The 8,304-nt window shown below is 46.6% G+C and overlaps 1 protein-coding gene across 1 annotated transcript in view; it reads right to left on the bottom strand.

The window, feature by feature from the left end:
• Positions 1-8,127, bottom strand: part of SYN3 (synapsin III) — a 613,179-nt gene extending 605,052 nt beyond the window's left edge. The window contains exon 1 of the mRNA XM_011978990.1: positions 7,805-8,127. The gene's annotated coding sequence lies outside the window, so the exon portion shown is untranslated. The remainder of the gene's footprint in view (positions 1-7,804) is intronic.
• Between the last annotated feature and the right edge of the window lie 177 nt (positions 8,128-8,304).

The following is an 8,304-nucleotide window of genomic DNA, read 5'->3' as shown; positions in this document are numbered from 1 at the left end:
AAAAAAAAAAAAAAAAAAAAAAAAAGTTATAAAAATACAACTCCAAACACTTAAGACAGGGAGTCTTTGTGTTCATTTCTTCCCATCTGTCAACTCATCAAGTGACGTGAAACAAATCCCCTAACTTCTGTGGACCTCCATTTTCTCAGCTACAAATTGAGGGGTTTGGCCAGGCACGGTGGCTCACGTCTGTAACTCCAGCACTTTGGGAGCCTGAGGCAGGTGGATCACTTGAGGTCAGGAGTTCAAGACCAGCCTGGCCAACATAGTGAAACCCCATCTCTACTAAAAATACAAAAAATTAGCCGGGTGTGGTGGCGCATGTCTGTAATCCCAGCTATTCAGGAGGCTGAGACATGAGAATCTCTTAAGCCTGGGAGGTGGAGGTTGCAGTGAGCCGAGATCACGCCACTGCACTCCAGCCTGGGTGACAGAGCGAGACTGTCTCAAAAACAAAACAAAACAAAACAAAACAAAGCAAAACAAATTGAGGGGCTTGATCCAAAGAACTGTAAGGTCCCTTTCAGACCCAGGGTCCTCCAATCTTTTGTGGTCCCAGCCAGTGAGTGGATAAGCTACAGTGACCGGGCTGAGCTAGTTTATCTCAAAACCAGCACATGACTTCTAGTACAGAGAACAGCACGCAAGGAAACAAAGGCAGACAAAAGATTCCTGCTCCATCCCCACCACTATCCTGCCATGGATCCCTCCCTCAGTACATCTACCTGCACAGGTCTAAATACCAGCTCTGCCACTGAGCAAGTGGATCATCTTGGACAAGTCACTCAACCTCCTTTGGCCTTGATTTTCACATCTGTAGAATGGGGTTAATTTTACCCACTCCCAGTGCAGCTGGGATGGTGAAATAAGTTAAAACTCGTGTAAAGCACCCAGTACCTAGAAGACATATGCTGTGTATCCCTTTATTCAAACATTCTTTACCCATTGGGCCCACTTCAACATATTCAAATTCCAAAGGCTTATAGCAATCTGAAGCCCAGATGGCCAGACCTAGAAGGGCTGCAGAAATTAGCAAGCCCAACTCCTCTCTACCTCTGCGATTTACAAGTGAGGGAGCTGAGGCTCAGAAAGGTTTGGTGACTTGCTCAAGGACCTACATCAGCAAAGCCTGGCCTAGAACACAGAGTGGTAAACACCAAGGACCACACAACACACAAAGATAACCCTTTCTAGGCTCCATTCTCCAAAACTGAGAACCCCTCACTTATAATCCAATTCGGAAAAAATAAAAATAGAAGGATTTTCTATTTCTGTATACTTTTGGAGGACCACCAGAGATAGCCAGCATCGCAGTGTGTCTATCAAAAGCAAGGATTTCTTGAATTACTTATGAAATGAAGGTCAGTGTTTCTTGCTAGCAGTTTTCCCCAGCTGCTCTGCTCCCCTCTCCCTTCCCCACATCTACTCATTTCAGTTTACATCTTGAGACACACGCGCCTACCTTGGGACCTATTCAGGACAAGGTGAGAAGTTTTAGACAGAGGCAATAATCCATGTCCCATTTAACAAACAAACAAACAAAAATCACAATTATGCTATCCATAATACAAAAAGAATTCCTCTCCCCAACCCTAAGAGCCCCAGCCTGGGACACCTAGAAAAGTGCCCAAATATATTAAGGCACACCAACAACTCAAGGGTCAGGGACCCAAAGGTTCCCCTCAAATGACATGATGAAAATCCGTGAGACCATTCAGGAGTTTCTGGAGAAACCTCAGCCCAGATTCTGCAAGGGCCACTGGAATGAGTTGGAGTGCCTTAGAGGGAGCTCAGACAATATAAAGAGGAACCAGATTAGAATTGGTTTCAGAGATATAGAGATAACGTGACCAGCTCCCCTCCTGCCCAGATTCCTGAAAGAAAGCATGTATCTTCAGGGAGTATCTGACAGAAAGCTAAAGCTACACCAAGAACATGCTTCCTTGTAGCTCCTGGTGAGCACACTCCCTAGACAGTGTCTGCTAAAACTTGGAATAGGAGGGCCCTAATCCAAGCCTCACATCATGCACTTTAGCAAACAGACCTGGAGTGGGAGACCACCCTGCCCAAGCTTATATCACTAGCCAGTGGCAGCCACTGGCTTAAGCTTGCACCTGACCTTCAGTCTAGAGCTAGTCCTCCCCGCGCCGCACGGCTCCTTCCCACCCGGCCCACTCCCTCTTCCAAAACCTTGGGCTCACCTCCTGGTTCTAAGGATTCTGCCAGGTTGAACAACACTCAGAAGCAGGTGGCAGTTTAGCAATTCATTCAGAGGGACCTGGGGCTGTGCCCGTCCCCGGTGGCAAGGAGAGACTGCAGTAAGAGACTGCAGCGTGGAACTTTGAAAGGGCTCTCTTCTCTAAAGAATCCTTCTCCTCCTCTTCCTTCTCCTCCTCCTCCTCCTTCTCCTCCTCCGTAGTACTACGGACACATGTGCTCTGCTTGGGAGGAGGTAAGGAGGACAGTGTGGATGTGTAAGGAGAGTGTGGATGTTTATTGGAAGGAGAAGGGCAACAATCTGCAGGGCCCTGCTGTATACTCACACCTAGCAGAAGAGGAATGAAAAAGAGAGAGAGCTCTAACTGCTTCCACAAAATTATTAACCCTTGTGCTCCAGCTCTGCTCCTCGAACAGCTGAAGCAAGAGAAACAATACACTTAACCAATGGAGCACCAGCCAAAGACATTACATCATCGGTCAGCACTGTCATTGGCTAATAATTCCTAGAAGGCAAAATTTTGCTTCTAGGTGCTTAACCCTTTCATGCTCATCAGAGCAAAGAGGATTTGATCTAAATCAACACTTCCTGAACTTGCTTTTATCAGAATCATCCAGGGTGCTTTTTAAACATACAGATCATCATTTTGTCATTTCAAGCCATCTAAATCAGAACCAACAAAGAGAGCATGGATAACTGTATTTTAAATAGTGTGCAGAGCGTGGCAACCACTGATCAACTCAGAAAGTCTTGCTCTCCAAACAAGATAACATTTTTCTGAGCATTTTTCACGTGTCCAGCACTTTGCTACATCATCTATTTCCTGCACTGAACAATGGCTCCATATCCCAAGTATATAAAGTCAGGTTAAGAGCGGATAAGTCGCCAGGCGCGGTGGCTCACGCTTATAATCCCAGCACTTTGGGAGGCCGAGGCAGGCGGATCACCTGAGGTCGGTAGTTCGAGACCAGCCTGACCAACATGGTGAAACCCCATCTCCACTGAAAATACAAAAATTAGCTGGGCGTGGTGGCAGGTGCCTGTAATCCCAGCTACTCCAGAGGCTGAGGCAGGAGAATCACTTGAACCCAGGAGGCGGAGGTTGCAGTGAGCCGAGATCGCGCCACTGCACTCCAGCCTGGGCAACAGAGTCTCGGAAAAGAAAAAAAAAGAGAGAGAGAGAGGATAAGTACTCCTGTAATCCCAGCACTTTGGGAGGCCAAGGTGGGTGTATCACCTGAGATCAGGAGTTCGAGACCAGCCTGACCAACATGGTGAAACCCCATCTCCACTGAAAATACAAAAATTAGCCGGGCGTGGTGGCAGGTGCCTGTAATCCCAGCTACTCCAGAGGCTGAGGCAGGAGAATCACTTGAACCCAGGAGGCGGAGGTTGCAGTGAGCCGAGATCACGCCACTGCACTCCAGCCTGGGTTTGACAGAGCGAGACTCTGTTTCAAAAAAAAAAAAAAAAAGAGAGAGAGAGAGGATAAGTCACTTGAGCAAGAGATGGAGCCTTGCTTTGAAAGACGGGCTGTTTGGACCCGACCCTGCTACCCTTTTGAAGCTCCCGCTCGAAGTCAAACCAAGCCATTTATTTACTTATTGCCTCTAGAGTTACAGAAAATATACACTCTTGAGTTAGAAAATGCCAGGAGCCTGGGAGGAACGGGGAAATGAAGACAATGGTGGATTATTCTCTTTCTTGGGCTCATTCCCTCTGCTTCTGTTGCAAATTCAGCTTAACCATCACTGTCTCTTGGAAGCCTTCCCCAACCACCCGCCAACCACCAAACCAGGGATAGATGCCCCTGCTCTGTGCTCTTAAGGTCTCCTGGAGTCGTGGGCTGCAGTTACTTGTTTACTGAATAAACCCCATGAGATTAGAGCTATGTCTACTTTCTCCACTAACATATACCTGGACAGCGCCTGCCACGTGCGAATACTCAATCATGACTGAAAGAAGGGAAAGTGTTTGCCAAAGTTCTAAACGGCATCACACTGAGATGGGAAAGACAAAGGATTGGAAGTCTGGAGACTCACAGCAACAAACTGATTCTGGGCAAATTCATTTGGACAGGGGAGAGGGGGTTGGTGTCCTTATCTAAAAATGAGGAGAATAGCACTCTCCTATGAATAGTTACAAAGATCAAATTAAAGAATGATCCAGGCTCTGATTTTCTCCTTCTCTCTCTCTCTCTCACACGCTCAAACTCATCCATTTTATTGGCTGACATCTAAGTGCTGACAATTGCCATATTTATATCTCCAGCCCAGACTCCCCTCCTAGACTCCAGACTCACAGCCAAAGCCCGTCTCTATGTGGATGTTTTACGGGCATCTCCAAGAGAGTATTTGAATTGTATCCCCTAAGCACAACCTGCTCCTTGCCTAGTCTCTGTTATGTGAATAATCCTCCCATCCACCCAACCGGTTTTTTTTTTTTTTTAACTAGGTGAAATTTACATAACTCAAAGCTAGCCATTTTAAACTAACAATGTGTGGCATTTACTATCCTCATGATGATGTGCAAACTGTCACCTCTATCTAGGTCCAAAACATTTTCATCACTCCAAAAGGAAACCACTGAGCCATTAAGCAGTCAAGCCCCAGTCCCACTTCCCCCTCAGACCAGCACAAACACCAATCTGTTCTCTGTTTCTATGGATTTACCTCTTCTGGATGCTTCACATAAAGGGAATCATACAATATATAACCTTTGGTGTCTGGCTTTTAAAACATGCTTTCACATAGTATTTTTAAGGTTCACCCACATTGCAGCACGTATTAGTACTTCACTCCTTGTTATGACTGAGTAACGTTCTATTATATGTTACACTACATTTTATTTATTCAGTCACTTACTGATGGAGCTGCCAGACTTTCAGTAGCCAACGAATCTTAAACCATAAGGCTGGCCACCACCCTTCATCCCCTCCCCCTTCCCATATTCCCTGCATTTAAATTATCAGCAAATCCTATCCATTTTGCTTCCTAAGTAGAGCTCAAATCCTTTTACTTTTCTCCAACACTATTGCTGTCCTTTAGCCCAGACACCAATATATCTCTCACTGAGCTTCCAACTGTGACAAGATCTCATTCTTTCTTCTCTCTATTCCACTTCTCACCTGGTAGCTGAGATGGGCTCATTTCAAAACATAAACCAGATCATCCATTCATTTAGGCAATATTTACTAAGCACCTTTCTTCAAGGAGTTTGCCTCCCAGAGGCATAACAGACAACACACAAATATACACTATTATATCAGGTTTAAAATCCTTCAATGATTCATTGCACTTCAGATAAAAATCTAAGCTCAGCATGGCCTCCAAGACTTCATCGCCTTCTAACTCATCTCAGGCCACTCCACACAATCTGCCCACTATGTGCTCCAACCACAGTGGGCTCCATTCCTCCACCTCATGGTCTTTGAATTTAAGCTGTTCTCTCTGCCTCTTGATCTTGGCATTGCTGGATCTTTCTCATCCCCCACATCTCAGTGTAAATATCACTCCTTTGGGAGACCTTCCCTGACTACCCTGTTAAGCACATCCACCCTTCATTCATGTCACTCATTTAAGAAATACGTGCTAAACCCTGTGGTAGGCTCCTGGGATGAAGCAACGTATGATCCCCTGGAGTCTGCAGTCTAAAGGGGAGGACCAACAATAGGAAAGTAAGTGAAATAGATAAATGACTGTTGCGAAGGGAGAATAAAAAGGAGGGAGTACAGAAGGCCTTTCCGAGAAGGTTATATTGAAGCTGAAAGACAAGGAGTCAATTGGACAAAGAACCTGTTATTCTCTATCACATCCTGGCTATGCAATGCAATGTTCCATCCCTCAACGCTTGCTTTTGATGAATCCAAGTATTTAATGTCCATCTCCTCTAACAGACTGAGCTTTCTCCCCAGCACCTACGACAGCACCTGCCCCTCAAGAGGCACTCAACACACATTGATTAATTAATTAGTGGATGAATGAATGATTAATCAATCAATCCACCAATGAAAGCACTTTGGAAAGTAGAACAAATCACAGAGTTGTGAGTGATTGTTCTCACTATTATAATTATTATTTTGCGGCAAAAGAACATCAACTCTGTTGGGTTTTGGAAGAGACTGGGTTTACTTTAAAATGAGAATGAAAGTACCTAAGTTGGAGTATTACTGGACAACTAGGAGAGAATGTATATACATAATAGACACTCAAAAATGGGAAGCAGTAGTTTTTGTGGCTATTATTAAAAGCTCCTCACAAAAGCTGACTCAACTCAAATTCCAAAACTCATTTTCAGGTGCAGTCACGAAATTTAAAGGTGAGAGAAATGAATACTTTTAAGATATCTACTACACACCAGGTACAGTAAAAAGCACTACCTCATTTGTGAGGTAGTGTAGCGGATGCCCTGGGGAAACTCTCAACCCCCCTTCAAGACCAAGACACTCATGACTTCCCCATGTCCAGCTGCCAGAGTGTTGGTTACTCCAGCTCTCAGCTGAGTACCTAGTCAGGAACTGGCCTGCTGAAGGGACATCCTAGCTCCCTTCCTAGGGTCAGCCTGCACCCACTGGCTGATCAACATTCAGCTTCAAAGGCCTCGTCCCTTTGTCTCATGGGATGGATTGAGGCCTCTCTTGCACTACACCATAGATCAACATCTCCCTCTGCCCAATCCTGCTTCCCTTATCTGCACACAAATCTCAGAAGTGCCAAGTCTTTCTCCAGGGAACCTGACCCATGACAGATGAGTATGACGATTTCCTTTTACATCAGAAAAAGAAGGTTCATGAAGGTTGCTAATGTCCCCAAAGCCTATGGCTAAAGTGACATTCTAGTCTGATTTCCCAGCTAGCCCTTGTTCTTTCTACTACACCAATCTACACACAGCCTTGCCTCCAATGGCTGAGACTGGGTCTCTGTGAAACAGAAAGGGGAGCCCAGGGAGAGCAGAAGGGCACACAGAGGGCCTGAAGATGAGAAAAGAAGAGCAGAGGCACCCTTCAGAGTCCTGATGACAAGACCGAGGTCACAAGGCTCCAGAAACAATATCAAACTGATGTGCAGGCTGCAGAAGCAAGTATTACACAGACAGCATCTCTTCGCCTGAATCCATGTCCAGAAGCCAGGGAGCAGGGCTCCCGGGCAGAGGGGGCTCCCTTAGGCGGGGAGGAGCATTTGCAGCCAAGGTCCAAAAAGTGACTACAACTTACCAGCTTTCTGATGCTCCGGTCTCCATCCGTTGTCCCCAGAGCTGCCAGAGAGACCTGATCACTGATCAGAAATCTTCCACGGCCCTCCTTCATTCCAGGATAAAATTCTAAATATTCTAAGGCTGCACTTTAAAGTCTGTGCATGTTTTAGCTCCCTGCCATGTCGACAACTTATTTCCTACCTATAACAAGACCCGGTCCTACTCCATTATCTGCTGTAGAATTATCTGATGTTCTAGGTCAGGACACTGGACCTTTTCAGTTTCTTTACCTTTACACAAGAAAATCCACCTGGAATTCCTGCTCCCCATCAACTCCCACCCCCAACACACTTTTCAGCCAGGCAAAACCTCCGACTTCTAGTCAATGGTCACCTACTCTCTGAAGCCTTCCTGGCTTCCTCACCGTCCTCTTCTCCATCTCGAGTCTTCCGCACTACCCTGCACTGCAATTGCTCCTCCTACTGTCCCTCTTAGCCCCAGGAGCTCCCCAAGGCCATTCTTCATGCTGCTAGGGCTTGGCACCGTGCCTGGCACTCAGAAAGAGCCAAGTAAGTGCTGGATAGATACACGAGGTGCTGTATCCAGAGCTATTCTCTGCTTCTAGCTTGGCCAGGGAACCACTCTGAGATTTCGTCCTGCCCCCAGGCTGACTGGAAATCGGCCACAGCGTGACAAATCTGACCCCCCAAACCCAAGGCAACAGGTCATGAGGGGTCTGGGGACCTAAGGCAGGTCCTAGGAGCCGGCGCAGAGCAGAGGTCCAGCCGCTGCGGTTCCTGGTTTCCCGCAAGCTCTTCCCCGGGCCGGGCGCTGGGTGGAGGCAGTCTTAGGATCCACAGTCTTGCGCGCCCCCGGCTCCCGGGCCGGCAGAC

This window comes from Mandrillus leucophaeus, unplaced genomic scaffold (assembly GCF_000951045.1).
Source record: "Mandrillus leucophaeus isolate KB7577 unplaced genomic scaffold, Mleu.le_1.0 Scaffold2, whole genome shotgun sequence".
In the NCBI taxonomy this organism is placed as follows: domain Eukaryota; kingdom Metazoa; phylum Chordata; class Mammalia; order Primates; family Cercopithecidae; genus Mandrillus; species Mandrillus leucophaeus.
Note: the sequence above shows the minus strand (reverse complement) of the source record. Positions and strands in the feature narration are given on the sequence as shown.